This window comes from Drosophila grimshawi, unplaced genomic scaffold (genome assembly GCF_018153295.1).
Source record: "Drosophila grimshawi isolate 15287-2541.00 unplaced genomic scaffold, ASM1815329v1 contig_659, whole genome shotgun sequence".
In the NCBI taxonomy this organism is placed as follows: domain Eukaryota; kingdom Metazoa; phylum Arthropoda; class Insecta; order Diptera; family Drosophilidae; genus Drosophila; species Drosophila grimshawi.
The window spans coordinates 15,001-28,041 of record NW_025063483.1 but is presented as its reverse complement, the minus strand read 5'-3'; the positions used below and the strand labels follow the sequence as shown (position 1 = coordinate 28,041).

General features: G+C 40.5%; 1 pseudogene; it reads right to left on the bottom strand.

Annotated features, from left to right (window-relative positions):
* Positions 1-3,843: 3,843 nt before the first annotated feature.
* LOC122322768 overlaps positions 3,844-13,041 on the bottom strand; it is a 9,468-nt pseudogene continuing 270 nt past the window's right edge.

Below are 13,041 nucleotides of genomic sequence, written 5' to 3'. Positions count from 1 at the left end.
TAATATACAAATCTAATAATATATGACAAATTGATTAATACTTTTGAATAAAATAATATAGATGTATATTTAAACTAGATAATAAACGAATATGGCTATTATTAGATAGCATTTCATTTTCGTTAATTTAATAAAATTGACAAAGTAATCTATATAAATTTCGTTCAACAATATTTTATTAATTGCACTTGCTTAATATAATATATTATCACACTTTGATTTTTTGTTCACTTCCCACATAAAATATATGGAGAAATAAATCAAATTTATTATGACAACAAATTGATATTTTACGACATTTAATTTTGAAATAATATATATATATCAAGAAAAGCACTCCAACTCACATTCAGCAAAGAAATGTGAATTTTTTAATGATGACAAATAATATATAAAAATATGACATGTTTTAACCAATTTACTCATTGACACAACAAATGCATCCACATCTGCTATATCAATTTTCAATCGGTTACATTTGTTTGTTATAAGAGAGAAATTAACGATAAAAGGAAACCTATTATAATATATTGTGGAAATAAAGATTTTAATACAATATTTCCAACAACATACCTTGGCAAATTCCGCAATTATCTTTTTTTATCGCAGCCAAGCAATTATTATTAATAACGAACGAACATACTCAAACACAAACATGAGCGTATAACATAATCTTTAATAAATTATATGAAATCTTCATATAATAGATGAGCACACACCACTCACCATGTAAAGGTTTTTGAACACCATCTCTTTAAGCATGATACTTTTTTCAAATGCTACCACCCAACATTAATTCTTCATGTATTAAATTAAATATAATACAAGATTAACTTCATTATTTCATAATTTGCCCAATAAATTATCCATGCCGGCAAGACAATACTCCACAGTCATATTATTTTGTTACTTTTACTCTTTCTCATATGACTTGCCTTGCGCGACACCACTCCATATAAAGGTTTTTGAACACCATCTCTTTAAGCATGATACTTTTTTCAAATGCTACCACCCAACATTAATTCTTCATGTATTAAATTAAATATAATACAAGATTAACTTCATTATTTCATAATTTGCCCAATAAATTATCCATGCCGGCAAGACAATACTCCACAGTCATATTATTTTGTTACTTTTACTTTTTCTCATATGACTTGCCTTGCGCGACACCACTCCATATATAGGTTTTTGAACACCATCTCTTTAAGCATGATACTTTTTTCAAATGCTACCACCCAACATTAATTCTTCATGTATTAAATTAAATATAATACAAGATTAACTTCATTATTTCATAATTTGCCCAGTAAATTATCCATGCCGGCAAGACAATACTCCACAGTCATATTATTTTGTTACTTTTACTCTTTCTCATATGACTTGCCTTGCGCGACACCACTCCATATATAGGTTTTTGAACACCATCTCTTTAAGCATGATACTTTTTCAAATGCTACCACCCAACATTAATTCTTCATGTATTAAATTAAATATAATACAAGATTAACTTCATTTTTTCATAATTTGCCCAATAAATTATCCATGCCGGCAAGACAATACTCCACAGTCATATTATTTTGTTACTTTTACTTTTTCTCATATGACTTGCCTTGCGCGACACCACTCCATATATAGGTTTTTGAACACCATCTCTTTAAGCATGATACTTTTTTCAAATGCTACCACCCAACATTAATTCTTCATGTATTAAATAAAATATAATACAAGATTAACTTCATTTTTTCATAATTTGCCCAATAAATTATCCATGCCGGCAAGACAATACTCCACAGTCATATTATTTTGTTACTTTTACTTTTTCTCATATGACTTGCCTTGCGCGACACCACTCCATATATAGGTTTTTGAACACCATTTCCTTAAGAATGATACTTTTTCAAATGCAACCACTCACTATTAATTCTTCATGTATTAATTTAAATATAACACACGAATAACTTAAATATTTAATAATTTGAACTATAATTGACGGCTGCCGGCAAGACAATACTCCACAATCATGTGATTTCCATATATAATTTTGTCTATAGCAAACATTTTTTATTGTAGTAGAGTTGTTCCATACGTTATTACCCAACATTTATTTTACATGTTAAATTCTATTATATCACATTGTTTGTGTCATATGTTATTATCTAACATGTAATTTATATGTTTCATGATATTATTTGACATTTTGTATTGGAAAACACTGAATTGAATTTCATAACATTTCATAATTTGCCCAATAAATGACCCATGCCGGCAAGACAATACTCCACAGTCATATTATTTTGTTACTTTTACTTTTTCTCATATGACTTGCCTTGCGCGACACCACTCCATATATAGGTTTTTGAACACCATTTCCTTAAGAATGATACTTTTTTTCAAATGCAACCACTCACTATTAATTCTTCATGTATTAATTTAAATATAACACACGAATAACTTAAATATTTAATAATTTGAACTATAATTGACGGCTGCCGGCAAGACAATACTCCACAATCATGTGATTTCCATATATAATTTTGTCTATAGCAAACATTTTTTATTGTAGTAGAGTTGTTCCATACGTTATTACCCAACATTTATTTTACATGTTAAATTCTATTATATCACATTGTTTGTGTCATATGTTATTATCTAACATGTAATTTATATGTTTCATGATATTATTTGACATTTTGTATTGGAAAACACTGAATTGAATTTCATAACATTTCATAATTTGCCCAATAAATGACCCATGCCGGCAAGACAATACTCCACAGTCATATTATTTTGTTACTTTTACTTTTTCTCATATGACTTGCCGTGCGCGACACCACTCCATATATAGGTTTTTGAACACCATTTCCTTAAGAATGATACTTTTTTCAAATGCAACCACTCACTATTAATTCTTCATGTATTAATTTAAATATAACACACGAATAACTTAAATATTTAATAATTTGAACTATAATTGACGGCTGCCGGCAAGACAATACTCCACAATCATGTGATTTCCATATATAATTTTGTCTATAGCAAACATTTTTTATTGTAGTAGAGTTGTTCCATACGTTATTACCCAACATTTATTTTACATGTTAAATTCTATTATATCACATTGTTTGTGTCATATGTTATTATCTAACATGTAATTTATATGTTTCATGATATTATTTGACATTTTGTATTGGAAAACACTGAATTGAATTTCATAACAATTCCAAGTCTCATGAGTGTAAATTTTATTAATCGGTTTATTATTATTATGCAATATCAAATAAAATATAAACTTCTATTTCACACTAAATATAACATTTATGTTTAAGAGTGTAAATTTTTCATTCGCATATTACTGTTCTCCATTGATTGAATTATAATATATTTTTAATATGATTTCATATATTTATTTTTTTGTGTTTTCTACTATTGCCTTTCGCAGTTATCATATATATATACATATATATATATATATATATATATATATATATATACTCATATATATAATAAAATGTGTGTTCTTCTTTCTCTGTTTTGTTTAAAACAATTTAATTTCTTTATTCCTTTCAATAACAATTCAATTATTCTGAAAAGAATGTTATTTATAAAATAACATAAATTTTGTATTGCATCATCAAAAAGCTTTTTGTATATAACATTTTCTTAAGGTCCGGTCCACACATTATCAACTTACAAAGAAATATATAAAATATCATAAGTAAATTAACAAATATGGCACCTTTAAACAACTCATACAATATATATATATATATATGTTTTAGTTGGTGTTTAACAACCATAACACACATATTATATTTTATATTTGTTGTTTTATTAACATTTTCGAATCATCAAGCAAAGGATAAGCTTCAGTGGATCGCAGTATGGCAGCTGCTCAACCACTTACAACACCTTGCCTGTTACAAAAGTCGTTTACAATTGATTCTAGGCTTTGTCATTGTATTAAATAATGTTTAAATATGTAACTAGCACGGCATCAGGTGATCATAGATCCTCCCAATTTACTATGTTACAAATAACATTGGCATCACATCCATTGTCGTTTATAAAATAAATTATAAACTTTTAATGGTTTAGAAGCCATACAATGCAAATTGCCCCTTATTTATCATTGCAGTCCAGCACGGATACGACCTTAGAGGCGTTCAGGCATAATCCAACGGACGTAGCGTCATACCACTGTTCGCTCGAACAAGTATTGTGCCATTGGTCCGTACCTGCGGTTCCTCTCGTACTACGCAGGAATGCTGTCGCAACAACGTTTTGTCATTAGTAGGGTAAAACTAACCTGTCTCACGACGGTCTAAACCCAGCTCACGTTCCCTTGCATGGGTGAACAATCCAACGCTTGGTGAATTTTGCTTCACAATGATAGGAAGAGCCGACATCGAAGGATCAAAAAGCGACGTCGCTATGAACGCTTGGCCGCCACAAGCCAGTTATCCCTATGGTAACTTTTCTGACACCTCTTGTTAAAAACTCTTTAAACCAAAAGGATCGATAGGCCGAGCTTTTGCTGTCCCTGTGTGTACTGAACACCGAGATCAAGTCAGCATTTGCCCTTTTGCTCTATGTGTGGTTTCTGTCCGCACTGAGCTGGCCTTGGGACACCTCCGTTATTATTTGAGAGATGTACCGCCCCAGTCAAACTCCCTACCTGGCAATGTCCTTGAATTGGATCATACCTGAGTAATTGGAGTTATACCAAATTTTTAAATCAAAAATACATAAATGCATTTTCTTATTAAAGAATTTGTTTGCGATTATATAACAAACTCGTGATACTTTGATCAAGAAGCTTGCATCAAAACCCAATACCATAAGATATAATAAATACATCCGTATAATGGCTAGGAAATGATACACGTTCCATTTAATCAAGTAAGTAAGGAAACAATAAGAGTAGTGGTATTTCATTGTCGATACCAAACCGAAGTCTAATATCTCCCACTTATTCTACACCTCTTATGTCTCCTTACACTGCCAGATTAGAGTCAAGCTCAAAAGGGTCTTCTTTCCCCGCTAATTATTCCAAGCCCGTTCCCTTGGCTGTGGTTTCGCTAGATAGTAGATAGGGACATTAAAGTCAATGGGTTTAACGTGAGCACCTGCCGGAATGGCTTAATCTCACGGTGCCAAGTACAGGAATTAATTTAAGCGTCAATTACCGCCCCATTGGAACTAATATTCCGCAGGTACCAATTTGAAGTCACTACTGTTTGGTCGTGAACTTCCACCTTGGTTTGGAGGGCCGCCTATCTAAAACGACTTCCGCTCTATGGGTCACGGCACCCTGTTGTATAGCGCAACAACACGCCGAGTCAATAGCTCTACCCGCATTTGGGTGTCAAACCACAGCCACCACGAAAGTCCCCGAAGGGCCGCAACCAAAAACCAGGACGGAAACTATGTTCCGCGGGCTCCTGATTACCCGTCGTACCGGAAAGCAAGCCTCCGGTCAGGCCTCATACCCGTAGGGTACTCCCAATTTTAACTCCAAAACAGTTACGGGTTGGTGACCCAAAAAGAAAGAAAGATATCACTGTACGGAATAGAATGCGAATTGATGTAAACATCAAATCTCAGATGGAACAGTATACGCCATGCTTTATGGACATGGTTTTCTCACTGTGGGGAGCGAGCCCTATTCCTTCCTCTTCCGCAACCAGCGGCATTCATAACTGAACGAATTCAGACCGCTAGGCGGGCAGCTGATATCCCCAACAACAGCGCTGAGATCCGAGGGTCGAGACCGCCCCTGAACACCCCAACGCCCGTGGTACCGGATCAGTCCTCCGGTCAGAACTCGTACCACAAGGATACTTCCAGTTTTGCTCCATAAAGCCGGGACTAGTGACCCCCGAACGCAACTCAGCAATCCATTCACACACCCCCACATTCATACCCCCAACAGACATTCGACATTCACCCAACTTCTCCACGTATGAGACGTCGTCTGGCAAATGCAGCCCGTGCAAACTCACTCATTCTCCTTACCCCTTCACAAGTGGAGAGCACTTGACTTACGTCATACCCACTAATACCCCGCGTTATCCCAAGCACACTTAGATCTCGCAGATCTGCATACAAAGGGCACTCACAGAGGACATGTTCCCATGTCTCTCCCACCCAGCCACAAGGGCATTCCGGGCTATCACAAAGTCGTCTTGAATCCAAGAATGCATTCAGCGACCCGTGGCCCGTCAACAAAAATCCAAAACTCAGGTGAAGTCTGAAGTCTGGACGGTCAACTGCAAATGTGACCTCCCGAATAAACCTATGAGTGACCCTCCCATTCTCGCTAGTATCCCATCTGACCTGCCAGTCAGACAGAACACACTCATTTAGCAATTTCTTGCACTCACTAAGCCCTAAACTCTCCACATCCCTATCCGCTAACCATTCACTCTGCAGCAACGGCAACCGCCTCTTGATCTTATAGCTCAGGCTTCGACAACAATAATAACACCAATAACAATACCTGCATTGCCTCCGTGGAGACAGTGCGGCATACAGGCAGACATCCTAACAACATCACACGCTGGCAAGCCAGCACATTCTTTCTGCCTACAACAGTCGAAACTACTTTACACCATACCGACGATCCATAAGTTGCACAGGCAACAAATAGACCATCGTATACGGTGCGAGCAGTTCTGCTGAGGCCCCAGTCACTTCTCAAAATCCGACGCACTTGTCCAACCACACTGAGCAATCGCCCTTTCACATATGCGATATGAGGAGTGAAACACATCCTCTCGCCAAACACAATGCAGAGGTATTTCACCTCCGTCACATATCTCAGGCTGCCGCCATTTAGCCTAACCAATGGGGGTCGACTACGCGACAATCTGCCCTTAAGCAGCATTGTCACGGTCTTGTCCATTGCCAGACTGACGCCAACACTGAGACCGCACTCATACACAACTCGCAAGCCCCTCAACCAGAATGAGCAGGTCGTCCGCATACGCACAGCACTTGCATACACGCTCGAGCTGCCATAGCAAGGTATCCATCATGAGGTTCCATATAAATGGACCACAGATGGAACCCTGCGGGCAGCCACGAACCACATTCAGGCTTACACTTTCATTCCGACCTACAGCACACGCTCGTCTGCCAGAGAAATAGCTCTCCCAAATAGCCAATTCCCGGCAGCCACATTCGCTCAACCTCTCCAACACACTCGGCCAACTCAGGTAGTCAAACGCCCCTTTAAAATCAACAAAGATGCCTAGAATATGCCTGGAGTTGCTGGACTCAACGGAGTCACTTACAAATCTCCACGCATCTTCCACACATCTGCCCTTCCTAAAACCAAATTGCCGATCTGACATTTGGCTACTCACTCTCTCTTGGAGCCTTTCTACCATGACTCTTTCCAGCACTTTACCCAGCACTGGTAGGAGACTGATGCCCCGAAAGGAACGAGGATTGCTCCTGACCCTATCGGGCGACTTCAAAAGCACAATCACCCTTGCACACTTCCACTCATTGGGGAAATATCCCTCATTCATACACTTTCCATACATTACATTCATATAGTCTGGAATTGACTTCCAGACACTCTTACACATTTCCCCAGTAAAACCATCCATACCAGGTGATTTCCTCGACTTTAACATCGAGAAAGCCACCTCCAATTCACTATCCAGGAGTGGGTCAACATCACTAACCACACTCGGTGGTAAGTTCTGATTATCCGCTCTAGGGAAGAACTCATTCAGTAAGACATTCATACAATCACTCCATGCCGTTAACTGAATGTCACCGACACGGAGGCCACTTACATCCGCTTACCTACGCCTACCTCTCACAACTTTATAAGCACGACCCCTGAGGTCACTGATCCTTATTGCGCTCCAAAAAGGAAAGCCATTCATTCTCTTTCACTCTTACAAGCATTTGCTTGTACTCTTTCATACCCTGGCTGTAAGCTAACCTAAGTTGGCCAGCGTTCTCAGCATTGGCAGATCTGGCCCTTTGGAATCGCTTCCTTAGAGACCGAACCGACCGACGCTTAACGCTCAACTCATGCGACCACCACTTCACTCGTTTGAGGTTGACCTTTCGGTGCCTCTCAAACAAGCGATCATTCGCACAAGTCACCCACCTATTCACACACACGACCTGCTCATCAACATTCATTGCACTAAAAGTGCTATGCGGAACTTGCGTTGCCGCTTCACTCACAAAAATCCCATGAAGGGGCCAATTCGCACCACAAGTGCGCCAGTGATTACCCCCATCACTTCACGCATGGTGGAAGTGTAAGCGATGACAATCTCAATCGGACTGTGGTCATTCACACCGTGTCCACCCAGTACACTCCATTGGAAACCATACACACTTGTTGCTGCCACATTCGCGAGAGTGACATCAATGTCACACTGACCCATCGGGCCCGCAAACGTGTACCACTCGCTGGGTTCGTTAACGACCCGGACATTCTGGGACACAGCCCACTCGGCCAGCACCTCACCCCTAGAGCGGTTCAAATACCTAGATGATCTAGATATCTTGCTGAACCACAAAGGGGACGGTGCATTCGCGTCAATACCAAGGATGAACGGAACGCTACTAGCCAGTAGTAGCACCTCATCCATATACGCGATATACGGTTCGAGGGGATCCCCGAACTTACAGTATATGCTTGCTACATACAACCTACCAAAATTGCCACTAAGGCTCACACACACACCCCAGTCAGTCGAATTCACAACAGTGCATTCGATACTGACATCATTCACAACGACAGCAGAATTGGCCCTCTTGTCAGGAAATACTCGCATACCCGCGGGCAATCCCCGTACGCAACCATTTGTCACGTAGGGTTCCTGCAGCAGGGCAACTACGCTGCCTCTTCTCACGATCATGCCACCCACATCGCACATGACTGCATATGACTTCTGACAGTTCAACTGAAGAAGTCTGCTAGACATATTAATGTCTAGCACTCGCCCGCGCCACAATTGCACTGTACACAGGGCAAGCTGGAGACATCATAAGATGCTCAGACGGCCTACCCTTGAATGCGCAATTGCGACAGTTCAGTGCATTGCTGCACTGAGCCACACGGTGACCCATTTGGCAGCAGCGACGACAGACGTCTTGCTTAAGCCGGTATTCCGCTACCTTATGGTCGAAGCCAAGGCAACGATAGCAACCCACTACCGGGTCAAAGTTCCTCACACGAAATGAGAACCACTTCCCGTAGCAGCGTCCGACATCCAAGAGGGTTTGCATGGCCAGGCCAGCACCCTCGAGAACAACATTCACTGCTGCGCTACCCTCTTGCGACCAAGGCTTACTCGCAATGCGGACACCTTTAGTAAAGGCCTCTTTGGACATCTTGTCCTTGAGGTTCAGCTCGTATAGCTTAGACATGAACTCGTCAGGCGAGATTACAGCGTGAACGCCCTGCACGACCACTTTCGGCCCCAGTCTCTCTTTCACACTCACTTCCAGACCAACTTCGCCGAATTTTGCGTTCCCCGCAATCTTCCTCCGCTCGGCAACAGATGGTGTGCGAATGATCGCTCCACCATCCCGCAGAGGTTTCACCTCATGGACGCGCACACCTAAGGTAGGCCCTACCTCCTTCACTACCTTATCAACCACCTCCTTGGCGGTCTTACCAGCAGTTTTGCTGCGCACGACCAAGGACCAGGTCTCGACTGGTGGAGGCATCTCCGGGGCAGACATGGGACCCCCCCGGTGCACGGCTGCGGACGGAACTTGCGTTTGGCCAGCTGTCACATGCCCAGCATGCTCATTGGTCGCATTAAAGCGAACAGCCTCCAAACGCCCCTTGAGGCGCTCATTTTCCGCTATAAGCGAAAACAGCAGTTCCTCATACTGCGTCGCGTAGCCTAACATGCTACCGACCAGTGACCCCGTCATACACTCAGCGAGTGCACACTCTACCAGCTCTTTGCTTATCGCTTTCATTTTTTCAATTGGCGTTCCCCTCTGCCTCAACGGTAACGCATTGCTCGCCGAACACGCAGCAATGGGCTCCTCCACAGCGGGAACACCAGCACTCACACTAGGCGTACCCGAATTGCACACTTCGCCTTTCTCTCTCGGCACTCTGAGGGTAACCACAAGATTACCCTCCGCGCGCCGCCTTTCGACATTCTTACCGGCTGAGTCTACAGCCGTCTCGGAAGCTGCCTTCCTCAACTGTTGCTTACTCAGCACACCCCTCCTCCTTACCTCAGCTAAGCTCGCTGCATCAGAGGACTGCGACGTGTCGTCATCTGACGACACCATCTGCGCCCCCTCCGCTTCAAGCTCCGCCGGCCTCTTCTTACGTGGCGGCATCACAACAAGTGACAATCTATAAATAGATTTTTTCCACACACACACACGTAAGTACCGATAAGGGATTTACACGCACACGAAAAAATTTACTGTTTTCGCACAGCGAACGCAAATGCGAAAGCAGATGTAAAACAGCGCAACTGTAAACGCGCTGGAAAGTAAACAAGATCCCGTTACTTATTGTACCGTTATCTCTGTTTAACCGCGACAGCAAAGACACGTCCGTTCGTTCCCAAGTCTGAACTCGTACTGAGTAGATAGGGACAGTAGGAATCTCGTTAATCCATTCATGCGCGTCACTAATTAGATGACGAGGCATTTGGCTACCTTAAGAGAGTCATAGTTACTCCCGCCGTTGACCCGCGCTTACTTGAATTTCTTCACTTTGACATTCAGAGCACTGGGCAGAAATCACATTGTGTCAACACCCGCTAGGGCCATCACAATGCTTTGTTTTAATTAGACAGTCGGATTCCCCAAGTCCGTGCCAGTTCTGAATTGATTGTTAATTGATAATCGTTATAATTTAAAAGAACTAATCAGTTGCCCAATTAGTATTCTTAAAAATTTTAGCAAGAAAGTTCCACAATTGGCTACGTAACTAAACTATCCGGGGAACAAGAATCTACCATAAATGATAGAAACCCTATTTACCCAGAACGAGCACATAAACCATGTTATTGTTTCCCAATCAAGCCCGACTATCTCAATCTTCAGAGCCAATCCTTATCCCGAAGTTACGGATCTAATTTGCCGACTTCCCTTACCTACATTATTCTATCGACTAGAGACTCTTCACCTTGGAGACCAGCTGCGGATATTGGTACGGCCTGTTGAGAAGTTTGCGTATCCCCACCATAAATTTTCAAGGTCCGAGGAGAAAATATCGACACAACAGTATATGTCATGCTCTTCTAGCCCATCTACCATATCTCTCTGCGAAAGACTTCCATGGTAGTACGGCTATAAAACAGAAAAGAAAACTCTTCCGATACCTCTCGACGGCTTCTTTATGGTCGTTCCTGTTGCCAGGATGAGCACGAGGCCCATATTTAATAACAAACGGATACTCAACAGGTTACGGAATTGGAACCGTATTCCCTTTCGTTCAAAATTATTCAAGTGTATAAAAATCGGTATGATGCAAAATATATTTTGATTTTTCTATACTTGAAAATTTTCGGCTTTCGCCTTGAACTTAGGACCGACTAACTCGTGATCAACCACTGTTCACACGAAACCCTTCTCCACTTCAGTCCTCCAAGGTCTCATTCGATTATTTGCTACTACCACCAAGATCTGTACCAATGGCGGCTCCATGCAGGCTTACGCCAAACACTTCTATGCACACCATTGTACCTTCCTACTCACTAAAGTTTCAAAATTTATATTACAAGTAACATAAATCATCTACTTTAGCGGTAATGTATAGGTATACAACTTAAGCGCCATCCATTTTAAGGGCTAGTTGCTTCGGCAGGTGAGTTGTTACACACTCCTTAGCGGATTTCGACTTCCATGATCACCGTCCTGCTGTTTTAAGCAACCAACGCCTTTCATGGTATCTGTATGAGTTGTTAATTTGGGCACCGTAACATTACGTTTGGTTCATCCCACAGCGCCAGTTCTGCTTACCAAAAGTGGCCCACTGGGCACATTATATCATAACCTTAAACTTCATATCAAGAAAGTTAAGGTTCTTACCCATTTAAAGTTTGAGAATAGGTTAAGATCGTTTCGACCCTAAGGCCTCTAATCATTCGCTTTACCAGATAAGATTATTTTATACAACAGTTAAATGCACCAGCTATCCTGAGGGAAACTTCGGAAGGAACCAGCTACTAGATGGTTCGATTGGTCTTTCGCCCCTATACTCAATTCTGACAATCGATTTGCACGTCAGAACTGTTTCGGTCTTCCATCAGGGTTTCCCCTGACTTCAACCTGATCAAGTATAGTTCACCATCTTTCGGGTCACAGCATATATGCTCAAGGTACGTTCCAGTTAGAGGTATAAATAATATAAATATCATTATACATAACTATATAGAGCGCCCCGGGATTGTGTTAATTAACTATAAATAGCTAAAAAACTAATCCCATTAATAGTCAAGTTAATTACGCTATTAGGTTTATATCCCAATAACTTGCACATATGTTAGACTCCTTGGTCCGTGTTTCAAGACGGGTCCCGAAGGTATCCTGAATCTTTCGCATTGTTAATCATACAAGTGCATATAATAAACACAAAAATCATTGAAAATTATGCCATTATATAATTCCGAAAAATTAACGCACTGTATTCATATAAATCTATCAGCACTTTATCAAATTTATGACATTTATATCATGTTATAATGCAAGCACTATAATTGAAATAATCAATAATTCACAATTTTTTGATAAATTAATTATGTTAATAGATTACAATGTCCTTATATGGAAAAAATGCACACTATTATTATAATATTAATTAAATATTACAATTCTAATGATGAATTTTCCATAACGGATATTCAGGTTCATCGGGCTTAACCTCTAAGCAGTTTCACGTACTATTTAACTCTCTATTCAGAGTTCTTTTCAACTTTCCCTCACGGTACTTGTTTACTATCGGTCTCATGGTTATATTTAGTTTTAGATGGAGTTTACCACCCACTTAGTGCTGCACTATCAAGCAACACGACTCTTTGG